We start from the raw sequence: 27,820 nt of genomic DNA, 5'->3' as shown, positions 1-27,820 counted from the left end.
TCCCCTAGTGCACCCTCGGGTGCAGAAGTTCATAGGATCAGATAGGTGATACTGTTGTTTTGTGGATGGCCTGCCAAACTGGAATACAAGGAATAGCCCCATGAGCTATTAGAAACTTCCGCAATCAAACAATCTTCTCTTGTGTCTGCACAAAGGAGACACCTGAAACTGCCTCCACCTGGTCAATAAGTGTTATATAATATTATCTGCCTGGCTGGCTGGGAACCTTCAGATAAGAAAGCCCTTGCCAGATCCTGTAGTTAAGATGCACAGTGAGTAACCTTTGCTCTCCAGCTGTTGCTCTAATACCTCCATATAAGGAGCCTGTGTACATTCCATTACAAGGGACGTGTTCTGAGTGGTCTTATGCCATTGGGACATCAGGAGTTGAAGTACCATCTACCCTACAAATATCCCATTACAGTATGAGTAGGGTTAATAGATTTTGTATGTTTTATTGGTTGGCAGAAGAAGAAAAATAGCTTTGCAGTGCAATGATATTCAAACACTCTTATCATAAAAGGAGTGTTAGAAATATTTATATTATAAATATGCTTCTTGGCAAGTGGGCAGCAGATAAAGGTGAGATTTGACTCCATATTCTATAGCCATGCACTTTATAATGAGTGTGTAAATTAGCTGGTCAGACAATGCACATATAATTGCACTTTTTGGCCACTTGCATCTGGGGGGAAACAGTGGTAGTCACTGTTTGTAAGTAAATTAGGATAAAGCCCCAATATGTGTGGTTTAAGCTAGGCATACACAGGAAAATGTTGCCAAATTGTGCTTGATTTGGTCACCTACATGGGTCATTTTGGGCTGATCCTCTGGCCTCCCCCAAAGGCTAACAATCAGATCAACCATTGATTGAGAAATGTATCCACAGTCAAATACAGTCCTCAGGTCAATGGCATTTTGCACCCCAGGTGATCATTATGTGAATGAGCCACAATCAATTATAAAGGAGATCGTCATTTTAGGTCAAAATTGGCCAAGGTGGCAGCAAATATCTGCCTGTGTATGTCCAGACTGAGCTACATTTCCCAGGTTATCCGTGTTAGTCTTTTAACCCTGTAAATTAGTGTGGCTTCCTTGCAGTGCTGGGGTCCTGAGTTCAATTCCAACCTGAGCACTATCTGCAAGTAGTCTGTATGTTCTCTCCAAGTCTGTGTGGGTTTCATACATATACTCTGGATTCCTCCCATACTCCATAAACATACAGGTAGGTTAATTGGCTCCTTACAAAACTGACCCCAGTGTGTGTGTATCCTTAGATGGGAGACTGGGCAGGGCAGAATCATATTTGTGGGGCCCCTAGGTCTGGCCCGTGGCACTATTTTTACTCCAGTAGTAGTTATGGATTCAATGTGGCAGGGCACCATGCCACCCCTAAAACTGTGGCCCACAACTGGGGCAGGGACTGATGGGAATGATGAATAATTTCTGTAATCTATAGGATAATAATTTACATACACTCACACATATACACAATGCTGTACTTTCAACTGAATCTATGAATTAATTCTGTGGATTTTCAGGGCACAGGAGCACAGGCCTGGAGTGAGAATCAAAATAGGTCCTGGTATTTCAGGTACACAAAGGCCCCACCAGCCCAATAAATAGTCGCTGTCTTTGGGAACTTACAGCAGCCCAACATCAGACTGGGAGTTTCAGGGTCCACCGGAGCTGCCACCTCAGGGACCACCACTGCATTCTTCGGGTTCTCTTCCAATGCTACACCTCTCTCTCCCATATATACTGGTTCTGTGTTGCAGTCGTGATTGGGGGGGAAGTCTGGGGGAAAACACCCATGGTTCCAGGCTGGTCTGGATTGGGTTTTTTTATGGTGTTGCACCTGGATCCCTAGCACTTATTTTTTCCATTTGTTGGTGCCTTAGGGCAGAGACATGCACTCAGATTCGGGGAGATTAGTCAACAAATCTCCTCTTCTTCGGGGTGACTAATCTCCCCGAAGTGACTTCCTGCCGGCAAGAATGTAAATCGGCAACGGGATGGCACTTGGAGCGCTTCATTTTCCGTGGTCGCCCAAAGTTGCCTCATGAGGAAACTTCGGGCCACTTCGGAAAACTCAGCACTCCGAGTGCCATCCCAGCGGCGATTTCCATTCTAGCTGGTGAGAAGGCAGGGGAAGGCAGTTCGGGGAGATTAGACGCCCCGAAGAAGAGGAAATTTGGTGCTGGATGACTAAACTCCCCGAACCTGAGCGTGTGTCTCTGCCCTTATTCAATGAACTCACATCAGCCAAACTGACTAAACCCCCCTCCCAAAAACAAACAATGACTTGCGTGTTTATTTCTTACAGCAAATGCAATAAATACACACACATTGGTTCAACCTTCTCTCCGGCTCTCCCGTGCATCCCTGCAGGGGGTGAGTTACTCATTAACTTGCCTGGAATCCTCCTCCTCTTCATTGTTTTGATATGCAAAATAACACAACAGGCTGCTTAGGAAAGGGTTAAACAGATTTTGAAGATTGCCTGCATGCCTGTTGAGTCCAACGTTCCCTATTAAGCAGGTGTGTGTTTGTGTGTGCAGTGCAAAGGGTGTTGATAGCAATTATGCCAAGCAATAAGAGCTATAAAATATTCTAGGGCTGGAGATTCTTCAGATAGACACCGCTGACATCACACCGAGTCTTCTCAGATTCCTTTCCAGCCTTCCCTCAATCAGGTAAATCCAACCCAAACTTGTGCAAACTCGTTTTCTCTCAGAGCTGCAGTAGGCGACAAGTGTGTGGGATAATTTGAACTCTGTTTACAAGCAAGTCATGGCTTAACCAAAGCTGAACGCTGCGAGACGCTGGCCCCCCTGCAACAGGTAAGATGTCACTTTTTTAACCATTTTTTTTTCCTTCCAACGTCTGAACTGGAAAAGGAACAAATTGCAATTTTTTAAAGAAATGCTGCCTGACGTGTCGGCCGGAGGACTGTGCATGTGCTGCCTCTCCGTCCTGCTTTGAAAGGCAAAGTAGAAAGTAAAATCATTTTGTATTTATAGCTGAGCGGCTCTCCGCAAACATAGGAATTTTTCCGCCTTCCCCCCGGCTTTCGTACACCTGGTGGGTTTCCCAGAAAAGAATAAAGGGGAAATTAAAGAAAAAAGGAAAAAACAAAAATCTTATAAAGAACTGAAACAAATGTAATGAGTTTAGTAAACAAAATGGGAATATTTACTTTTATTTATCTCTAAACGTGATTCTTTAAATAATGAGATTGATAGACATATATTAGTCATACAGTATAGATGAATGGGATGAAGGAATGCTAATGAGTTTATCCAAGAAATAACATGTTGTGCTTCCTGAGATTGTAGACTTTGAACCCTGAGTGCTGATTTATCACAATTCCGGGACAACTTTTGCTGCCTGTGTGGATTTTATTGTTGCGTTATTAGGTGTGAGGCCTTTATCTGGGTGCTTGCGATTGCCGCCATCGCCCAAGGAGGGGGATTAAGGCCACCAACGTGGCTGCCATGCACTTGACTTAGATTTTGGCATCCCTGGCAAGTGAATGCTACGGTGAAGGTATTTCATTTTTAAATGATGAGGATTTGAATGTGGCAGTTGCACATACAGTACATAGATACTAGTGTTTCTGCACAGATGTTTGCAGTCCAAATTCCATAATACACCCAGTTAACTGTTCTGGAATGCAACACATGCACACCTTGAATACGACTGCCCATGTTTTTATACCCTTTATACCCTTATAGACAGAAAGCCTGTCTTACAAGCTGACCACTAAAATACAGGGTTTATATACCTACCTGTATATGCTAAATGGTGCCAAATTGCACCCCATTGAGCACCATATACTTAGCAATTAAGCCTATGCCAGATACAGTATAATAAATGCACTGCACCTTTGTTGGCACATCTGGCATAAAGTGCAGAGATCAGGAGCACAAGGGAGCATTGTACTTATCACCTGCCTTGAGTAGACAGTAAATATTAGGATTCCTAACTGCTCTTGTGCCCATAGATGCTCCATCGTGCAACTAAGAAAATAAAGCGTGTGCATGTAGATGCCCATGGGCCCCCCTGGAGCTAGTCCTTACATTGCAGGTGAAGAATAGTTTCTAGCAGGCGCAACCAGTTTGCCTTTACAATCAGGAGCTGACTTTCTTTTGCCTCTGGCATAGAGGGGGAGAAATATCCATTTTGGGGAAAAAATGCATTTTTGCCTCTCTCTTTTGCATTTTGTCAGCCTTTTGGTTAATGACTCAGTTTTGCGCAGTTGTAACACATTGTGTAATCCATTTCTATTTTACTCAAATGAACGTAAATCCATGCTACAATTCCAAGTGATTTTTACCAAGAGACCATCAGCTGTCAAAATGTTCAGCGTGCAATAATCCTTGATCAATTGTAATATGTAATCACAAATATAAGAGCAGTTGTGTTATTGCTGTAGCCTGCAGCAAATAATCAGGCTATTGCTTTCATTATTCCAACGCACTAGAATAATTAACGGTAATTATTGAACGGTTACTGGAATACTACAGTGTGCATAGAACTTCCCCAGTGATGAGGAATGATGGGACACTTCCAAAATATCCTTTCGATAGGGGTTCATTGATTGCAATTGATTTATTTTGATACTATTGGCTGAATGGATCAAGTGTGATTTGTATGGTAAATGGCAGTGATATGATCATGGGGATTGGGTTGCATTGATTTGCATGGGAAGCAGGAGGAAGGTGCCTGTTAGTTCAAGGATATATTGTTATCCAGTGGGCTGCAAAGTTGGTTAAACACACAGAGAATATCCATCTGTACTAGGATTTCCATAAGATTTTCATAGGCAGCCATAGGGGCAACTTTGGGGTGTTTTGGCCTTGGCACAATGGATAAAATGCTTAAAACTGCCCTGGTTGCCCCTTTCTGTCCCCCTCGCTAGTGCTGTCACCACCTCATCTAGTAGAAAAACAATGTACAGTACAAAAAAAACAAAACAATGTGCAATGTAATTTCTGAAATCTAAGAAAGGCCATAATTCCCAAAATATTACATAAACAAGGTCTGCAAGAACAAAGGGCCAGTGTTACTCTCAGTGTAATAACCAGTTCACGTCAGGCACTAAATCCATGGGAATGGAACCTATAAATATTGACATTTCATTTTCTTTTTCTGTGATTTCTGAGTAAGCAAAGCAAGTCTTGCTAAGGAGGCACCAGCTGATGTTGCTTCACTGTAACCCTATTCTGCTTGAATGGAAAGGGCCCTCTGATTATCTTTAGAGATATTCTTCATATTGCCTTAGTTATTGGAAGAGGTCCATTCAAACCCAATAATGGGTAAGTGGGTAGGGCCTATAAGGAAAAGTTTATATGGGGATGACCCTTCATTGGTTCAGTTTTACTATGGGATATGTTCATACAGAACAATAGGTAAGTGGGTGTAGCCAATAGTCTTATTATATAAGGCTTTCCTCATATATAGGTGTGCTATGCCTTCATCATATCAGTTGTACGCTTGGGAACACAGATTGAATCATGTCAATGGGAAGAGACTGGCTTGAATTAGATACAGACGGTGCAACGGGATAGGTGGATGCCAGCAGTGGGTAACTGACATTCGGACATACGAAAGATTAACAACCCAAGGATCCCTTGGAGGTTTCACAGAATAACCAATATCTATGGCCCAGCATTTATTGATATTACACTGAGACATGAGGTGAGCTAATCAGCTGTCTATTTCCATTGTGATATCATTTTTAGTGGAATCTCTGTTCCCGTGGGAACCCCCGTGAACTTCAATATCAATGAATTAGAAAACCTTGTTGGGTTCAATTTTGGGAATTCCAATGATTTATAGAGGTAATGTAATAAAGGGTGCCACGTTTGCATGGCTGGACACCCTTATCAACCAATGAGTTGTGGGCTTTCCTTAAAATCTTAAATGCTACCTGCACATTACGAGAATTTGTAAGTACAGGCATAGGATACATTATTCGGAAACCCGTTATTCAGAAAGCTACAAATTACAGAAAGCTTGTCTTCCATAGAATTAATTTTATCCAAATAATCCAAATTTTTCTCTCTTGTAATAAATCAGTATCTTGTATATGATCCCAACTCAGACATAATTAATCATTATTGGAAGCAAAACCAGCCTATTGGGTTTATTAATATTTACATAATTTTCTAGTATATTTAAGGTATGAAGATCCAAATTATGGAAAATTCTGTTATACAGAAGACCCCAGGATACAAGAATTCTGGATAACAGGTCCCATACCTGTATTTTCTTTTCCACTACCTAGACTTCAGGACACAAACAACCCTTGAATGTTTCTACATATAAGCAATATATAATATATTCTAATAATATATAATATTATAGCAGGTGTTCTGTGCTTTAGTCAGTAGTATACGTTTACTAAGCTGTTAATGGATGTTAGAGTAGAAATTAGTCAGCAAGTCTGTCGACAGCTGAAAAGTTTCAGATTATTACAGTGATTTTCAGGAGGAATCTTATTTTAGGGCCTTATTCCCCAAAACTGAGGAAAAAGGGTTTCCTAGACTTTTCAAACAAGACTCATATGAAATCCAAATCCAATATGATAATGTATCTAGATGCAGACTGCAAAGATTTAGAGGGCTAAATTATAAGTAATTTAACATGAGTAAATTATAATCTCCCTCGCTGCCTTTATTATTATTATGGTCTAGGGGCAGGGCCAGTAATTACCCCAGGGACATCTTCATCTTTATACCCAGCAGCTGCAATTTCCTATTTCCTTGTTGAAATCTTTTTTGCGATAATTTCGGTCTGAGAAAAGAGAAACCCTTCCCTGCAGCATTCTGTACTGAAATACTAATTCTCTGTACTAGTGTCTGTACTACAGTCTATGTTACTGTATTAGAGTCTATACTACAGTGTGTACTAGAGTGAGTACTGGAGTCCATAAAACAGTCTATACTGTATTCTATACTAGAGTCTGTACTACTGGAGTCTATAGTAGAGTTTGTACTAGTGTCTGTACTACAGTCTATGTTACAGACTGTATTAGAGTCTATACTACAGTGTGTACTAGAGTGAGTACTGGAGTCCATAAAACAGTCTATACTGTATTCTATACTAGAGTCTGTACTACTGGAGTCTATAGTAGAGTTTGTAGTAGTGTCTGTACTACAGTCTATGTTACAGTCTGTATTAGAGTCTATACTACGGTGTTTACTAAAGTGAGTACTGGAGTCCATAAAATAGTCTATACTGTATTCTATACTAGAGTCTGTACTGCAGTCTGTACTAGGGAATGTACTGGAGTCTATATTAGAGTTTGTACTAGTATCTGTACTAGAGCCTCTGCTGCAGTCAGTATTAGAGTCTGAACTAAGTCTGTACTACAGTCTAAGCTACTATCTGTATTAGAGTTTATACTACAGTCTGTAATATAGTCTTTACTGCAGTCTGTACTAGAATCTATACTTGAGTCTATACTACATTCAGTACTGGTTTTTGTACTACAGTCTGTACTAGAGTCTATACTGAATTCCATACTACAGTCTGTACTAGAGTCTATACTGGATTCTGTAATAGAGTCTAAACTAGAGTCTGTACTACAGTCTGTAGTAGTATCTGTACTAGCGTATGTACTGGAGCCTATATTTGAGTTTGTACTAGTGTCTGTACTAGAGTCTCTGCTACAGTCAGTATTATAGACTGAACTAAGTCTGTACTACAGTCTAAGCTACTATCTGTATTAGAGTTTATAATACAATCTGCAATATCGTCTTTACTGCAGTCTGTACTAGAGTCTATACTATATTCAGTACTGGTGTTTGTACTACAGACTGTACTAGAGTCTATACTAAAATTCGTACTAGAGTCTATACTGGAGTCTATACTAGAGTCTGTAGTAGCATCTGTACTAGGGTATGTACTGGAGTCTGACTACAGTCTGTACTACAGTCTGACTAGAGTATATGCTACAGTCTATATTAGGTCAAGACACACTACGTGTATTTTAGCAGAGGCAATTTTCAGTATTGTTATGGCAGATATCTTTTTTTGGCATTTTGTAGCTTTGACAAGTAGTTGCTATTAGTAACTACTAGTAGCAACTACTTGTTGTGGCTACAAAATACCTTGCCATAGACAATACTAAGAATAGCCTCTGCTAAAACAGACATAGTTTCTTAGCAAAGCCAGTTATCACTATTGTCTATTTTGTAGCAGTGACAAGTAGCAGTGACAAGTAGCTGTGGATAGTACCTCTGTGTATCTTCACCCTTAGGGTGGTGGCACACCTGAAAATTCGGGGAAGATTAGTCGCCCCGCGACAAGTCTCCTCTTCTTCGTGCGACTAATCTCCCCGATATGCCTTCCCACCGGCAAGAATGTGAATCGCTTGCGAGATGGCATTCATTGCCACTACCCTGAGAGTCTGTAATATCTGTACTAGAGTCTATTCTACAGTGTGTACTAGAGTCTGTGCTGCAGTCTGTACTATAGTCTATGTTACTGTCTGTTATTATACTGCTCTCTATACTAGAGTCTATACTACTGTCTGTACTAGAGTCTATACTACTGTCTGTACTAGAGTCTATACTACTGTCTGTACTAGAGTCTATACTACTGTCTGTACTAGAGTCTATACTACTGTCTATACTAGATTATATACTACTGTCTAAACTAGAGTCTATACTACTGTCTATACTACTGTCTATACTAGAGTCTATATTGCTGTCTGTACTAGAATCTATACTACTGTCTGTACTAGAGTCTATACTACTGTCTGTACTAGAGTCTATACTCGAGTCTATACTACTGTCTGAACTAGAGTCTATAATATTGTCTATACTAGAGTCTATAATACTGTCTGTACTAGAGTCTATACTACTGTCTGTACTAGAGTTTATACTCAAGTCTATACTACTGTCTGTACTAGAGTATATACTACTGTCTAAACTAGAGTCTATACTAGAGTCTATACTACTGTCTATACTAGATTATATACTACTGTCTAAACTAGAGTCTATACTAGAGTCTATACTACTGTCTATACTAGAGTCTGTATTGCTCTCTGTACTAGAATCTATACTACTGTCTGTACTAGAGTCTATACTACTGTCTGTACTAGAGTTTATACTCAAGTCTATACTACTGTCTGTACTAGAGTATATACTACTGTCTAAACTAGAGTCTATACTAGAGTCTATACTACTGTCTATACTAGATTATATACTACTGTCTAAACTAGAGTCTATACTAGAGTCTATACTACTGTCTATACTAGAGTCTGTATTGCTCTCTGTACTAGAGTCTATACTACTGTCTGTACTAGAGTCTATACTACTGTCTGTACTAGAGTCTATACTACTGTCTGTACTAGAGTCTATACTACTGTCTGTACTAGAGTCTATACTACTGTCTGTACTAGAGTCTATACTCGAGTCTATACTACTGTCTGAACTAGAGTCTATATTATTGTCTATACTAGAGTCTATAATACTGTCTGTACTAGAGTCTTTACTACTATCTGTACTAGAGTTTATACTCAAGTCTATACTACTGTCTGTACTAGAGTCTATACAACTGTCTATACTATATTATTTACTACTTGTACTTATACTAGAGTCTGTACTAGAGTCTATACTACTGTCTGTACTAGAGTCTATACTACAGTCTGTACTACTGTCTGAACTAGAGTCTATACTACTGTCTATACTAGAGTCTATACTGCTGTCTGTACTACAGTCTATACTGTGTACTAGGGTATGTACTGGAGTCTATATTAGTGTTTGTATTATAGTCTATACGGTATCATATACTACAGCCTGTACTATAGTATATACACATCAGTATCCACTACTGTCTGTACTAGAGTATTTACTTTGTCTGTACTACAGTGCATGTTGTAAATATTTACAGTTGATTCCCAAGCATTTAATAAGCACTTAGCTCCCATGTTTATGTCTCTGGGCCCATTCCCCAAGATTCAGAGCAGAGCACCTGGTTTGGAGGAAGGAGGCCGGATTATCGGATCATTAGAGCCTTTCAGTGTTTAAAGGTTGTTTTAGGACAAGTCAGATCAGGCTCCCATTTCATTCACTTTCTTCTGAAAATGCTCTGATCTGCAGAGAAACAAGATAAACAATGTCTTTTTTTCTGTCTAATTGTAAAAACCTGTCCGTGTTGTGCAAAAACATGATATTTTGATAAGAATTTGCAACGGTTGCTTTTGTTGATAAGAGATGTGTATATGTATTTTATCAGCTGAGAGCGGGTAATGCCCAGTTCTAGTTCATTGCCTAGCTCGCTGGCACTGCCACATGGACTGGGTACCACTCCAAAACATGCAGATTCCACTTTGTAGTTGCAAAAATTCGTAGTTCTTATTAAAGGGATACTGTCATTTCTTTAAAAAAAACGTATCAGTTAAAAGTGCTGCTCCAGCAGAATTCTGCCCTGAAATCTGTTTCTTAAAAGAGCAAACAGATTTTTTTTATATTTAATTTTGAAATCTGACATGGGGCTGGACATATTGTCAGTTTCCCAGCTGCCCCCAGTCATGTGACTTGTGCTCTGATAAACTTCAGTCACTCTTGACTGCTGTACTGCAAGTTGGAGTGATTTCACCCCCTCCTTTCACCCCAGCAGTCTAACAACAGAACAATGGGAAGGTAACCAGATAACAGCTCCCTAACACAAGATAAAAGCTGCCCGGTAGATGTAAGAATGACACTCAATAGTAAAATCCAGGTCCCACTGAGACACATTCAGTTACATTGAGTAGGAGAAACAACAGCCTGCCAGAAAGCAGTTCTATCCTAAAGTGCTGGCTCTTTCTGAAAGCACATGACCAGGCAAAATGACCTGAGATGCACCTACACGCCAATATTACAACTAAACAAAAACACTTGCTGGTTCAGCAATGAAATTTTATATTGTAGAGTGAATTATTTGCAGTGTAAACAGTGTAATTTAGAAATAAAAAACACACCATAAAAATCAAGACAGAATCCCTTTAAATGGCCACTAATTAAAATGAATCCCATTAAAAATGGCCATTACATTTTGTCTTAATATTTGACCAATATTGATTGATATTCTTGTTCCATGGCTTTCCCTGCATCCTATGAAGTTCTTTTCTTACTGATTTGAGCTTGTTTTCCAACTCAATTATTCTTTTTAAAGGAAAATGAAAGCCTGTGCTCCCTCTAAGCACCACCCGTGCCCCTATCTGAGTATCTACTTTATAGGGGGTGTTCGTCTTGGAATTAACTTTTAGTATGATGTAGAGACAATTTACAACTGGTTATTTTTAAAGTTATTTAGCTTTTTATTCAGCAGCTCCCCAGTTTGCAGTTTCACAAGTCTGGTTGCTATGGCCCAAGTTACCCTAGCAACCATGCATTGATTTAAAAAGGAGGCTGGAATATAAATAGGAGAGGCTTGAATAGAAAGACTATTAATAAAAAAACAGCAATAACGATACATTTGTAGCCTTACAGAGCATTTGTTTTTTTAGTTGGGGTCAGTGACCCCCATTTGAAAGCTGGAAAGAGTCAGAACTGATCTGGATGGCAGAGAAGAGGATTCCTTCTGTGTATTCATGTAGAACAGTTATAACCTGTTTTATATGCTATTCTATTGACACATCCAGAAACTTCTCACAAGTTTTCTTCAATCACATGATGGCAGGTGGGCTGTTTTTAGTAAATACATTGTTGGCTGAGAGTCAAGCGGCAGTAACCTGTGAGCGATATAAAGCACCAGTCTGTTACATTGTGTTGTAACTCAGGCCAGAAAGTCTCTTTATTGCACTGGAAACCGGTTACAAGACCTGTAACTCCAGCTAATGAAATGGATTTGTAACTATAAACCCCATTTACTCTGAGCTTGTAAAAACTGTCTACTTCCTTCTAAAATAATTGAAAGACTCACAGCTCCCATTGCAGCTTTATATAATTTCTGCATTCTTTCTCAGCAGGTAAGAGACCATTCAATGATCACAAACAGAGGTTAAACCTTACCCTTGGCTCTCAGCACATTGGTACCTTGTATCGATCTTGATGCCAACTGAGGTTTTATTGGGCACTGCCAGCTGCTTATCATTTCATGGTCATATCCCAATCATGGTTGCTCCCACTATATTCCCAAAACCATATACCTCCCAACTGTCCCGAGTTTCATGGGACAGTCCCGATTTTGACAGCTCAGCCCGCAGTCCCGGATTGTTACATAAATGTTTCTCTTTGATCTCCACAGCAGCCAGAAAAAAGATACAAAAGTTTCTGAAATTTAAATAAATAAGAAGCTCTTGGCAGAGAGACCAGGATACTCAGCACCTGGACTTTGATACATTTGCAACCATTTGAAATAAGCAAAGATACAACTGTAACTATTTAAGATAAACAGGTGTCTTGGAAGAAATGAGACTCACAGCTTAAAGGGAAATTCAGGTTCATTAGCAAAACTGTTATAACACATAAAACATTGCCCTAAAACTGCCAGAAGTGTGGCTTTTAAATGGGGGTGGTCAACAACATTTCCGTTCCTTAGATGTTAGGAGGTATGTCCAAAACTATCTGGGCACCTGCCTGTCCAATGACTCATTCCCAAACCAAGGGGATCAATATGAAGTTGCTCCAATAACACACCTATGTTTCCGAAAAGGTTCCACGAGATGTTGAACATTGTTGGTGGGATTTTCTGACTAAATTAGAGGTCAGGCTTAGCTCTCTGTTGGGCAGGGTCTGATTGCTGCAAAGAAACATTAGGCCCCCAACCCATGACCAGGGTCAGGGAGGGAGGTCGTGGGCAGCAGCAAAAGCGGGTCAGGACCAATAGGGCACATGAAGGCCAGGGGCCCACTGGGTTTTTTTTTCTCATTGTCCCTCCGGCCCAGTCCAACCCTGCTGTTGGGGCCCCAATTCATATCACATGGTTTCAGTTGGGTTGACAGGTTCTATGCAGGTCAGACGATTCTAATGCTAATTTCACAATAGTTGTTTTCGGTCCCTGGCAACCAGTAAATCACAGACTTCCCTGTATGCTGAAACAGGAAAGGCCATTGCTCAAACCATTCCCGGGAAGAACAACTAAAAAGGCTTATATGACTGAAGCAGGAAGCATCTCCTGACACTTCCCTGTTCAGTTCTACCACTGAGCTATAGAACTGAGATATTGCATATAACTGATTCATAACCTCACTACTGAGGGACTACAGACTTCAGCACGCCCCACACAGTACCTGTCCCATAAGTGATAGTAGGGGAAGGTGTGACACATGGAAGTGTCGATCCCATAGAGAATAAAACTGCTTGGTGCAGTCTGTTATTTGCTATTGCTCGCTTGCCTGTGACGGCATATGAACAGGATAATCCTGGCGGATACTTGCTTCAGGCATAAGGTGAGGCGTCGGTTGAAACTTCTGTGAAAGTATATTTGCATTGCACTGTGAAAACCCCAGTCTGAAATCCAGTAGTGTATTGTACAGAAGCAATTACATGGCATATATATATGTAAGAGCATCTGAGGGCAGGACTAGCAAAATCAAAAGCAAAAATAACTCTAAGCTAAATTAATTATACCCTAACACCTTATTCTTTGTACAGGCGAATACCTAGATTGCATTGTTTTATGGTATGTTTTGCTACAGGCTACAAGCAGGCTGTTCCTGCTGAATTGTGCTTAGTACAGGGAATACCTATGCTGCCGTAGTTTTATGGGATCTCTCTGTACAGACTATGAGCAAACTTAGAGGCTGTTCCTGCTGAATTGTGCTTAGTACAGGGGAATATCTATGCTGCCATAGTTTTATGTTATCTCTCTGTACAGGAGTAATCAACTATGCGGGGGGGGGGGGAGAGGAGGGAGGGGGACTATCTAGGATAGTAGGTGGGAGCTTTTCTTATTGGGTGGGTTAGTTCTCCTTTAAGTTTTTATTTTTACTTTTTAACATAGACAAAGATGAACTTGGTTTACATATAAACATAGCAGCCAAAGTATAGCAGGACAACGAGAGAACCTACACAGTCGTACATATCCAACAGTCAGAGAATCAGTGTACCAGATAGTGGGACAACATCAATCACATTTTAACAATGTGCCTCCTTCACTTCTAATACCTGTTCCTGCTGAATTGTGTTTAGTACAAGGGAATACCTATGCTGCCATAGTTTTATGGGATCTCTCTGTACAGACTATGAGCAAACTTAGGGGACTGTTCCTGCTGAATTGTGCTTAGTACAGGGGAATACCTATGCTGCCATAGTTTTATGGGATCTCTCTGTACAGACTATGAGCAAACTTAGGGGACTGTTCCTGCTGAATTGTGCTTAGTACAGGGGAATACCTATGCTGCCATAGTTTTATGGGATCTCTCTGTACAGACTATGAGCAAACTTAGGGACCTGTTCCTGCTGAATTGTGCTTAAACTTGATTAGGTGAAAATCGGGGGAAATCGAGGTATATATATTGGTGAATGTACTATTGAACCTTTTTTCTGAGTTTGGTCCAAGGAGGAAACACATGTTATTTATTGATAAACATAGAGATTATGATTGTTTTTTATTGTCTGAGTGAAACTTTGCACAGTATTAAAGAATACTTACGGGTATTCCCAGCACTCTGGGCTTGTGTAAGGACAGCGAGCAAAGCCTTAGACGTGCCTCCTGCCAAGCAGATTAGTATAATCTACAATATCCAGTGATGCAGAACCTTCTGTATCGGCCAAGAGATTTGCTCTGAGCCTGGGACTCCTTTGTCTATAAAGTCATAAATGGTATTACTTATTAGTAAATGCTGATCTTAAGTTAGAGTACACAGGTGTGATTACCCCTTTACCACTCCATTGTGAAGTCTTGGTTTAAACGATTTAAATAATCGTGCCACTAAATTCCACCTCCCATGAGTTGCAGCTCCTGTTAAAGGGATTGTTCACCTTTAAATTACCTTTTAGTATGATGTAGAGAGTGAAGTGGTTTTCATTATTTGTGTTTTTTTAGTTATTTAGCTTTTTATTGAGCAGCTCTCCAGTTTGCAATTTCAGCAATCTGGTTGCTAGTGTCCAAATACTCTAGCAACCGTGCACTGTTTTGTATAAGGGACTGGAATATGAATAGGAGAGAGGCTGAATAGAAAGATGAGTAATAAAAAGTAGCAATAACAATACATTTGTAGCCTAACTGCGTTTTTTGTTTTTTGATGGGGTCAATGACCCCCATTTGAAAGTTGGAAAGCGACAGAAGAAGAAGGCAAATAATTCAAAAACTATAAATGAAAAGAAAATGAAGGCCATTTGAAAAGTAGCTTAGAATTAGTCGTTCTAAAACATACTAAAAGATAACTTAAAGGAACAGTAACACCAAAAAGTGAAAGTGTTTTAAAGCAATGATATTATAATGTACTGTTGTCATGCACTGGTTGCACTGGTGTGTTTGCTCCAGAAAGACTACTATAGTTTATTTAAACAAACTGCTGTGTAGCCATGGGGGCAGCCATTCAAGCACAGGATACACAGTAGATAACAGATAAGTACTACTATAGTTTATATAAACAAACTGCTGTGTAGCCATGGGGGCAGCCATTCAAGCACAGGATACACAGTAGATAACAGATAAGTACTACTATAGTTTATATAAACAAGCTGCTGTGTAGCCATGGGGGCAGCCATTCAAGCACAGGATACACAGTAGATAACAGATAAGTACTACTATAGTTTATATAAGCAAACTGCTGTGTAGCCATGGGGGCAGCCATTCAAGCACAGGATACACAGTAGATAACAGATAAGTACTACTATAGTTTATATAAACAAACTGCTCTGTAGCCATGGGGGCAGCCATTCAAGCACAGGATACATAGTATATGTATCCTGTAACGTGTGGCTTGTAACCATCGTATTGTTACTGAAGCACTAGCACTTATTGTGACCAAACCCATTCATTATTTGCATCATGTTATTACGTCTTTAAATGTGCCTTCCTACTGGCTGCTTTGAGATGTAATGTTCCATAAATTCCTGGTAATTTCATGTGTCACCTTCATCATTCTGCAAGGGTTTCCATGCTGGAATACAGGTATGTCTGCAGTGAGGGCCAAATCCACTCAAATATGATCATCAACTCATACAAGAGACTGAGAATTATGCAAGGTGAGAGCCAGACTGCTGGCACTTCAGTGTTAGAGAATGCACCACCTGTGGCTCCCCGGGGTCTCCAGCTTTCACATGGGGGGGGGGTGTGGGTCACTGACCCCATCTAAAAACAAAATCTCTGTAAAGCTACAAATCTATTGTTATTGCTAGGGATGGGTGAATTTTTTTGCCTTGTTTCGTTGAGAAAATGACGCCCATAGACTTGTATGGCGTCGTGCGTCAAAATAAACAGACGCGCGTCAAAAAAAAACATTCGCTCCACTACAAATTTTTTTTGACACACATAGACTTTAATGGGCGTCGGCAACATTTCACCATCGGCGAATTTTTGGCGAAAACAAAAGGTTTTTCGAAAACTAAAATTCGCCCATCCCTAGTTATTGCTACTTTGGATTATTCATCTTTCTATTCAGGCCTCTCCGATTCAGTCTCTTATTCAAATCAATGCATGGTTGTTAGGGTAAGTTGGATCATAGCAACCAGATTGCTGAAATGGCAAACTGGAGAACTGCTGAATAAAAACCTAAATAACTCAAAACCCACAAATAATGAAAAATTAAAACCAATAGCAAATTGTCTCAGAATTTTGACTCTCTACATCATACTGAAAGTCAATTTAAAGGTGAACAACCCCTTTAATGATGCCCCTGCCCTGTCCCAATCCCTGTCCCATCACTGTTCTTCTGCAGGGGTAGATGGTTTATAGTGAGACGGCGGCACAGTGTTTGGTTGTGTCTTAGGTTCAGTTCTGGTTGGCACCCTTTGTACAGTTTTTGTCTTCTCCCTGGTGTATACGTTCTCCAATGTTTTAATTTAAGGGACTTGTTCTTCACTTGATGTTTGTGATGATCTTCCAACAAGGAACTTTTTAGGGGTCCTATACAAAGACCCCAGAGAGAAGTGCAGGAGCACTAATGGGTAGAGAGAGCTTCAGTCCGGAGTCTGGCCTGGTCCTTGGAGTAATGGGCCCTGTTGAGGCTTAGGAATGGGGCTCACGTCAGGTATGAAGCCGTCAGATCCATTACTTCTACATCTTGTGCAGCTAGAGATTGGTCCCGGAGCTGACACACAAGGAAATGTTCTGGCCCGATTGTGTTCCTTGGATAAAGATTGGAGTCGCTCCTTTGAAGTATCACGGCGGGTCGGCAGGCCAATAAACAGCTCATGGTCTATTGAGTTTGCAGGGGGAATAGGGAACAGCCTGATAACTTGTTATTGTAACATTGTCTCAATGCATCTTTGCATCTTGACTCTCTTTGAAGTTCTGATGAAGATCTTTATGTACAGAGCCGCCCATAGAAAGGCAGATTGTGAGCCGGATAAACAGCAGAACAGAACAGAAAATGCTCTCATCAGAGTTAAAAGCTTAAATGTCAAGCGTGGGAAATCAGCTCCCCCACTATGCTTGTTGGAGAAGTCCACTGTGTGTTGGCTAGGCAGGGTTACTGAAGAAATGAGCTGGCATTTAGGGGGTGTGAGTGCTGCCCTGAGCTGCATTCAAGGTTGTTCATAATTGTGATTGCTCTTCAAAGCAATATTTATTTATCCTTTTCTTTTCTTTGGTTCTGACCCTTGAAACAATGTAGCAGAAAGTCCATTCTCCTCTGATCCTGTTAATCAGCTAGTTTCTGCTACATTGTTTTAGGAGTCAGAACCAGCAGTGCAAACATATATATATATATATATATATATATATATATCTCCTCTTGACTATGTTTTTAACTTTTGGATAAATAAAGAAATTGCTGTTTTTTTAAAAATTCTGGTGTGCGTTGCCTACAAACTAAATTGATATATATATCTATATATCTATATCTATATATATATATATCTATATATATCTATATCTATATATATATATATATATATATATATATATATATATAAATACAGGTATAGGATCCCTCATCCGGAAACCCGATATCCAGAAAGCTCCGAATTACAGATTGGATAAATAAAGAAATTCTCCCATAGAATCCATTTTATCCAAATAATACAAATTTTTAAAAATTATATTCTTTTTCTCTGTAATAATAAAACAGTTGCTTGTACTTGAGCCAAACTAAGATATAATTAACCCTTATTGGACCCAAAACCAGCCTATTGGGTTTATTTAATGTTTAAATGATTTCTAGTAGACTTAAGGCATGAAGACCCAAATTACGCAAAGAGCCATTATCTGGAAAACCCCAGGTCTTGAGCATTCTGGATAACATATATAGAGAGAGAGAGAGAGAGAGAGAGAGAGAGGGATACTGCAATTGCATTCATAAATAACTTTTAAAACCATTGACATGTAGAATAAATGCATATTGGAAACTTGCTTAGAATGATATTTTCTTTCATTCTGCTCCCCTTATATGTAACTAGATACCCTCTTCAATAGAGATGGCGCGAACTGTTTGCCGGCGAACTTGTTCGCGCGAACATCGGGTGTTCGCGCTCGCCGGAAGTTCGCGAACGTCGCGCGACGTTCGCCATTTTGGGTTCGCCATTGTTGGCGCTTTTTTTTGCCCTCTCACCCCAGACCAGCAGGTACATGGCAGCCAATCAGGAAGCTCTCCCCTGGACCACTCCCCTTCCCTATAAAAACCGAAGCCCTGCAGCGTTTTTTCACTCTGCCTGTGTGTGCTGAAGAGATAGTGTAGGGAGAGAGCTGCTGCCTGTTAGTGATTTCAGGGACAGTTGAAAGTTTGCTGGCTAGTAATCGTTTTGATACTGCTCTGTTATTGGAGGGACAGAAGTCTGCAGGGGTTTGAGGGACATTTTAGCTTAGGTAGCTTTGCTGGCTAGTAATCTACCTTCTACTGCAGTGCTCTGTATGTAGCTGCAGTGGGCAGCTGTCCTGCTTCTGATCTCATCTGCTGACTGCTGCAATAACAGTAGTCCTTGTAAGGACTGCTTTTATTTATTTTTTTGTTGTTTTACTACTACTACTACTACTACTATAAGAGCCCAGTGCTATTAGTCTAGCAGTGTTGGGGAGTGGGACTGGTGTGCTAATCTGCTGCTCCTAGTAGTTCAGCAGCACCAACTTTAATTTTTTTTTTTAATATTCATTTTTTTTTATTTTACTTTTTTTTATTTTACTACCGCTGTAGTAGTGTATAAGTTGACCTTTTAGGCATTATTTGCCCTGTAGGCATTTTTTGCCCAGTGTGTTATTCAACCAACTGCCATCTAGCTGTGTGACCTTGTTCACATTCTGTCTAAATATCCATAATATTACCGTCTCCAGAAAAAACACCGGAGTGACTTTTTTCAAGCAGCATTCATATATTTTACGTAATCCGTATCCACCGCTGTAGTAGTGTATACGTTGACCTTGTAGGCATTGTTTGCCCAGTTTTTTTGGCCGCAGCCACTGAAGTACAGAGGCCAGAAAAAATATGCCATATAAATGCTGAAAATAGTCATTTTTTGCCATACGTTGACTCAACGTATATGGCAAAAAATTACTATTTTCAGCATTTATATGGCATATTTTTTCTGGCAACTGTGCTTCAGTGGCTGCGACCAAAAAAACTGGGCAAACAATGCCTACAAGGTCAACGTATGGCAAAAAATGACTATTTTCAGCATTTATATGGCATATTTTTTCTGGCAACTGTGCTTCAGTGGCTGCAACCAAAAAAACTGGGCAAACAATGTCTACAAGGTCAACGTATGGCGAAAAATTACTATTTTCAGCATTTATATGGCATATTTTTTCTGGCAACTGTGCTTCAGTGGCTGCGTCCAAAAAAACTGGGCAAACAATGCCTACAAGGTCAACGTATGGCAGTTGTTTAAAGAGAACAGTAGATTACTAGCCAGCAAAGCTACCTAAGCTAAAATGTCCCTCAAATCCCTGCAGACTTCTGTCCCTCCAATACAGAGCAGTATCAAGCAGATTACTAGCCAGCAAACTTACTATCATCTGTCCCTGAAATCACTAACAGCTCTCCCCCTACACTATCTCTTCCAAGCACACACAGGCAGATTTTTCAGATACATTTTTGCCCTTGATCCCCCTCTGGCATGCCACTGTCCAGGTCGTTGCACCCTTTAAACAACTTTAAAATCATTTTTCTGGCCAGAAATGTCTTTTTTAGATGTTAAAGTTCGCCTTCCCATTGAAGTCTATGGGGTTCGCGAACCGTTCGCGAACCGCTCGCATTTTTGCGCAAGTTCGCGAATATGTTCGCGAACTTTTTTTCCGACGTTCGCTACATCCCTACTCTTCAACCTGACTCCTTTCTCAGAATCTCATGTTTTTTGTTTTTATCCCTTGATGTTGCTATGAGTGGAATGGTGATTGTTGCAGTGAATAGAAATAACACGTGCATGAAATCAGCTTTAGCCTGGGATGCTGAGCCTCAGCCTGAACCCTGCCATGGAAGTAACTGGGCGAGAGGAACCAGTCTGACCGGTACTTAAACTCCCAGTGGCTCGGGCTAATTTTGTGCTGCTTTCTAAAATGAGTAAACAAAAAGAAAACAAATGCCGGGAGGGATCTGAATATATGAACTGCCTCTCTCCTGCGCCGTAGGGAGAGAAACAAAAATGATGCTGCAACAATGAAAGTAAACGTCTAAGCAACTTCCCAATACACATTCATTACATATTTGCACTGGTGATGTATAGATGTAACTGCGATTGAAAGCCGTCAGTATGCTCTGCTGGTTCTGACTCCTGAAATAATGTGCCAGCTGATAAACAGACCTGGAGGAGAACTGACTTTGGCTACATTGTTTCTACAATCAGAAGCAGAGAATAAAAAGGGATAAACTAAGGGTGGCCAACACACGGGTAGATTAAAGCTGCCGATAACGGTCCTTTAGACCGATCCAGCAGCTTATCTGCCCCTGTATCGGGCATTCTGACAGGCCTCCGCGATCAATATCAGGCCAAAAATTGGTCAGCTATGGATCCGGCCTGCATGTGCACCGGGGGACTGTTTCCATGCGGTGCCATAAGCCTTCGAAAGCCAAGGTCTGGCAAGTGCACTAATACAATTTAGAACCTATGTTAGTAAATAAACTCTAATATAAATAGGAAAAGGCATTATACAGGTATGGGATCCATTATTTAGAAATAGCCGAATTAAGGAAAGGCCATCTCCAATAGACTCCATTTCATCCAAATTTTTAAAAATGATTTCCCTTTTCTCTGTAATAATAAAACAGTTCCTTGTACTTGATCCCAACTGAGATATAATTCATCCTTCTTGGAAGCAAAACCAGCCTATTGGGTTTATTTAATGTTTACATGATTTTCTAGTAGACTTAAGGTATGAAGATCCAAATTACAAAAATATCCTTTATCTGGAAAACCCCAGGTCCCATGATTCTGGATAGTAGGTCCCATACCTGTAATGTGGCTGGGGGCTAGAAATGTGTATATGTGTGTGTGTATGTATGAGAAGAACATTTGTGTATTGGGATATATTGCACCCACCGAAACAGCAATAAAACCAGTAATATATGGAGTGCATCTTCTTGCCAAAATTGCCAGTAAGCAGTGACGCCTGAGTGAGCAAGAGAGTTGTTCATATGTAACATAGACTAAGGGGCCGATTCACTAAGGGTCGAATCTCGAGGGTTAATTAACCCTAGATATTCGACTAGGAATTAAAATCCTTCGACTTCGAATATCGAAGTCGAAGGATTTAGCGCAGATAGTTCGATCGAACGATCGAAGGATAATTCCTTCGATCGAACGATAAAATCCGTCGAATCGAACGATTCTAAGGATTTTAATCCAACGATCGAAGGAATATCCTTCGATCAAAAAAAGTTAGCCAAGCCTATGGGGACCTTCCCCATAGGCTAACATTGACTTCGGTAGCTTTTAGATGGTCGAAGTAGCCCAAAAAAAACCTCGAAATTCGAAGTTTTTTTACTTCGAATCCTCCACTTGAAGTTGGTGAATCGGCCCCTAAGGGTCCCCAGCCTTTTATACCTGTATGTCACACTCAAATGTAAAAAGAGTTGGGGAGCAACACAAGCATGAAAAAAATTCCTGGAGGTGCCATAATTGCCTATTTGGTAGCCCCAAATGGACTGGCAGCCTACAGGAGGTTCTGTTTGGCAGTACAACTGTTTTTTATTTTTATGCAACCAAAACTTGCCTCCAAGCCAGAAATTCAAAAATAAGCTCTTGCTTTGAGGCCACTGGGAGCAACATCTATAAGGTTGGTGAGTAACATGTTGCTCGCGAGTCACTGGTTGGCGACAACTGCCATAGACCAAAGCAAGGAATATATTCCTGGCTGTTGAGATGGCATACCAGGTGATTACCATCTGAAATAATGGGGAGTGATGTAAAATGATGTATATTGACTTCTGTAAATGAAGCTATTAAATGCCCAGTCAACACAATGCCAGTCCCATTGCCCCCAGCATGTAGGAGAACAAATCAAAGTATTCCCAACTAGCTGGTATCAGACTACTACTAACTCAAAGTATTCCCAACTAGCTGGTATCAGACTACTACTAACTCAAAGTATTCCCAACTAGCTGGTATCAGACTACTACTAACTCAAAGTATTCCCAACTAGCTGGTATCAGACTACTACTAACTCAAAGTATTCCCAACTAGCTGGTACCATTCAAAAAGAGAGAGAGAAAAAAAAACCTTGTTTGTGACTGAGTAATACCTTCTATTTTAATAAAACCCACTTTGGGAGCTGATTTTTCAAATTGTACTGGACAAATCTCTCCTTACGCTCAATTAATTCACCACTTTTCACCAAAAAATAAAGTCAAAATAAACCATACTTAGGGTTTTGGTTCCTCCGTTCTAGGAGACATGAGTGAAATGAAAATGATCATGGTTGCCATATTGGCTTTTTCACCCACAACAACACACCAGCTTATACTCAAGAATGTTGTGCTCCAGGGATTTGAAGGATAAGTGAGGCTAGAGGAGCTTTGGATAAAGTTGCACCGGGGAATGTTATTAGGGCAAAAATCCCCCAGTGAAATGGTAGGTGGCGATTGAATTTTGGGAAGTCAGTGCCAACCATGCAGACCAGACCAAACATGTGCAGGATGTGTTATTGGCTGTACTGTAGAAAGTGGACAGAGCATGGTCCAATAATGAATCAATGATGAGATGGGTCCAAACCACAGTTTATTTTCCATACATAAAGAGTATTTTGGATATCATTTATGTTCATACAACAGAACTGACTCTCATCAGTAAAATATAACCTTATAATACACAAAAGCCATGAATATCTTGTAAATTATATCCTTATAAACAGTGACTAGTGATGTCATCAGTTATAAACGGTGAGTTCTGATGTCATTTCTGTCACATGACTCACTGAAACTTGTGTATTATAATAAATAAAGTACCCCCTGTTGCAAAATATGAGGATATTAGAAGTTACCTTCAGCCTTGTACTTTTATATGGTCATGAAACTCCTTGGTAACTTCTAATGTCCTCATATTTTACTTTATCCACTATATAATACACAAAAGCCATGAATATCTTGTAAATGATATCCTTATAAACGGTGAGTAATGATGTCATCAGTTATAAACGGTGAGTAGTGATGTAATTTTTTGTCATATGACTCACTGGAACTTGTGTTCGGCCTCATGTTTTTATATGGTCATGAAACTCCTCGGTAACTTATAATATCCTTATAATTTACAAGACGGTGTACTTTATTCACTATACAGAAGAGCCATGAATATCCTGTAAATTATATCCTTATAAATGTGCTTAGTGATGTCATTGGTTATAATCTGGTTTTAGTGATGTCATTTCTGTCACACGACTCACTGAAAATTGTTTATTATAATAAATAAATTACCCCCTGTTGCAAAATATGAGGATACAGGGATGGGATCCATTATCCGGGAATCCATTATCCAGAAATAGGGATGGGCAAATTTTTTTCAACTTGTTTCGGCGTGAAAATGATGCCCATAGACTTGTAAAAAAATTGGCGCACGTCAAAACATTTTTGACACCCATAGACTTTAATGGGCGTTGGCGTCATTTTGCCGTTGGCACATTTTTGCCGAAATGAAACAGGTCAAATTCGCCCAAGCCTATCCAGAAAGCTCAGAATTACAGAAAGGCCATCTCCCATAGACTCCAGTTTATCCAAATAATCCACATTTTAAAAAATGATTTCCTATGTCTCAGTAATAATAAAACAATAGCTTGTACTTGATCCCAACTAAGATATAATTAATCCTTATTGGAAGCAAAACCAGCCTATTGGGTTTATTTAATGTTTACACGATTTTCTAGTAGACTTAAGGTATGAAGATCCAATTTACAAAAAGATCCCTTATCCAGAAAACCCCAGGTCCCAAGCATTCTGGATAAAAGCTCTCATATCTGTATTAGAAGTAACCTCAGAGTTCCATGACCAGAATAAAACACGCGTTCTTTGGCATTGTGCTTTTATATGGTCATGGAACTCCTTGGTAACTTATAATATCCTTATACTTTACAAGAGGGGGTAATTTATTCACTATATATTATCTGTGATCATAAAGTGCGAGTCACTGTATATGTACCTTGATGTATTATATTAGGAGCAATATACCCACATATAAAACACATTCATAATCACTGAGGAGTTCCATGCTTATACACAGGCATGAGGCTTAGGGATTGTATACTGGCTATAGATAATCAAATTGACTTTTATTATCCTCATATTTTAAAGTATAGGCTTCATTGTGCCTTATTATACACAGTCTTCAATGAGTCACATGGCACAGGTCATACCCACAGGGACCCATTAATGCTGATGACATCACAAAGATCTATTTACAGTAATATCATTTCTTTTGCAAGGTATTGAGTGCTTTTGTGTATTATTATTACAATGAAATGTTCACCCAGTTTTATATATAAAAGAATATAAGATGGAAATGTCTAGCCGAAAGTCGGCCAGATCTCGATCGGATGGGACAATAGCGGCCGCATCTATTCGTTGATGCGGTCCCGCGATCCGACCGCCCGTTTGCATCGTTAGGATCCGATCGTTGGGCCCTAGGGCCCACGATCGGATCAGCCCGATATTGCCCACCTCAAGGTGGGCATATCGGAGGGAGATCCGCTCGTTTGGCGACATCGCCAAACGAGCGGATCTCTCCATGTATGGCCACCTTAAATCGCCAGCCGGATGGCACTCGTGAGGCAACTTCGGGCGACTTCAGAAATCAAACTGCTTCGAGCGCCAAACTGCTCCGAGGCAGTTCGGGGAGATTAGTTGCCGAAGAAGAGGCGATTTGTCAACGGGTGACTAAATCTCCCAGAATTTCCATGTGTGTCTCTGCCCTTAGGCAGAAATAAATAATCAGTAACAAGCAGCCCAAGTAACAAGCTGCGACCACGGCAAAGTAATAAACCAGGAATTCAGTTGGACTTGGTAGCACCCAGGAACTGGGCACCTTCCCAACGTCTGGGAATATAAATGTGTTTGGTGCCAGAACGGTGGCAGCGACATCACAACATGTCTGACGCAAGCTGATGATGTCAAAGTACAGTGAAATCAAGACAAGTTGATGTCACAACACAACCACCAGCTATATATTCACATGTACACTATGCAAAGCTTGATTTTCTTTACAGAAGGTCTGAGGGCAGGTGGGAATATAAAATGCTTCTCTTTGGCTGAGACCCAATGTCTTGTGTAAAAAAGCAGTCCTTTTGCCATCAGCCTCAGGCATACTTGCCCTTTAACCCAGCGATTATTTACTTAGCAAAGGGAGTCTACTTATAGCACTAATCCTTCACCGCACTCTGTATAAGACTGTTTGTTTTTGGCCGTACAGTAAATGAGTAACAATACAAGGAGCCAGCATATAAAAGAAAAGATGCTATCATTATCATGTGACAACAAAAATAGTTTTGTGGAATGTTTTACTGGTCTAGTACATTTCCCAAGCAGTTTATGTGATATTCGTGTTCTCAATAAACTATCGCTCATAAAGCTCAGCACTAAAAGAGCTTAACCTTTATTGGCCATCAGAGCAGCAATTAATGACTCATCTGGGTGTGACGGAATGAAGAGAGAGGAGAAATATTAAACTGATTTATAAATAGCAAATATATTCCTTCCTGAGGTCTAACCCCGTGGCACTAATGTCCTTTTTACTTTGCCATTTATACCTGATGGCACGGGTTCAAATCGTTGCTGGGATGTTCTTGCCTGAGCATGCCCTCTTTCCTCACTATACATCAAACGGCTGCCAATTTCGGCGAATAATCTTTCCCCTTTCCAGGCCTTCCCCTTCCTCTTGTTCTTTGGATTTTAGATTTCACAAGTAATTAGGACCCTAGCAACCAAATGGCTGAAATTGCAAACTGCAAAAAATAATAAGAAATGATAAAAAATGAAGACCAATTGCAAATTGTTTTAGAATATTACTCTCTACCTCATACTAAATGTTAATTTAAAGGTGAACAACCCCTTTTAGAGTCTTCTTAAAAAATCCCACCACATTTTTGTCCTACAGGTCACATCAATTGCCTTCCTGTCTCTCTACGCTTCTAGCAGTCTCTACAAATCCAGCTTCCTTCTCATGCCTCCCATAGGGTCTTCAATCTTCTCCTTGCTTTGGTGTCTGCCCAATGGGTCATCAACAAACACATCCCCAAAGGAATAGTCTATAGCCTATCTGCACTCCGGGGGGGCATTACAGGGATTTTGCACTACTGCCCTACACATAGATCATAATTGGGCTCATTATAACCTCATTATAAACTGTACTTATTCGTGGATTAGTGCTCCTTCAGCTAATAATCAATATTTACTACATACCTCCCAACTGTCCCGTTTTCAGAGGGACAGTCCCGCTTTTGACAGCTCAACCCGCAGTCCCGCGTTTGTACTGAAAAGTCTGGACTTTCTCTGCACTGAACAGCCAGAAAAAGAAACCAAGTTTCTAACTTAATTGACTTTTGACAGAGAGCCCAGAACAGCCGCCAGGTGAAACTAAGATACTTTGTAACAATTTTGAGATAAGCAAATAAATAATTGTAACAATTGAGATAAGGAGGTCCCTTGGGAAAAGTTAGATTTACAGCTTAAAGGGCAATTCACCTTTATTAGCACAACTATAATAACTGAAAAAAACACAGAAATATGTTCAAACCTGCCAAATTTTGTAAAATGGACATGGTAATTAGGGGCTGTGGCCAAAACAATGGGCCTGGTCCAAAATATTTCACCGCACTACGCGCACCAAATGTTTTTGTCCCTTTTTTATTTCCAATATATAAGTTATAAACGATAAAAGATTATCAAAGAATGAAAGGAAATAAAAAAAAAGAGAATAAAAAGATAATCCTCTTTTTAATAGAAGCTGAGTTTTAAAATCAGTTCAGACCTTTCATTCAGAGAGTTTAAATCTAATTTCTAGTTGACGCAGAGAAAGGTAAAAAAAAAAAAAGAAGCTGTTTCCAGTTTGGGCAAATTGACTCCAAAATGCTATCATTTATATAGAGTCCTATGAGCATTAAAGTAGCATTGTATTTCTCACGCGCAGAAAACGCAGCCAGACCCTTCCTTGAAACTCTGAGCTGGTACAGCTGCTATAGGGAAAGAATTCCCTGCTTTAGGGCTCATGCAATAAGAATGACCTTTTTCGTTTTTCTTGCCCCCCATCCATAAACTGGTTGAGACTTCTGGCCTGACCTGTGTTTGTCTCATTTCTGAACC

At 40.1% G+C, this 27,820-nt stretch overlaps 1 protein-coding gene across 8 annotated transcripts in view; it reads left to right on the top strand.

Annotated features, from left to right (window-relative positions):
• Window positions 1-2,392: 2,392 nt before the first annotated feature.
• The window catches only part of kcnj15.L (potassium inwardly rectifying channel subfamily J member 15 L homeolog), a 39,396-nt gene continuing 13,968 nt past the window's right edge, over window positions 2,393-27,820 (top strand). For 3 of the 8 annotated variants that reach the window (XM_018244797.2, XM_018244793.2, XM_041580858.1), the window contains exon 1: window positions 2,393-2,696. The gene's annotated coding sequence lies outside the window, so the exon portion shown is untranslated. 8 annotated transcript variants of the gene reach the window in all.

This window comes from Xenopus laevis, chromosome 2L (assembly GCF_017654675.1).
Source record: "Xenopus laevis strain J_2021 chromosome 2L, Xenopus_laevis_v10.1, whole genome shotgun sequence".
NCBI lineage: Eukaryota > Metazoa > Chordata > Amphibia > Anura > Pipidae > Xenopus > Xenopus laevis.
The sequence above is the reverse complement of the archived record's forward strand: the minus strand, read 5'-3'. Positions and strand labels throughout refer to the sequence as shown.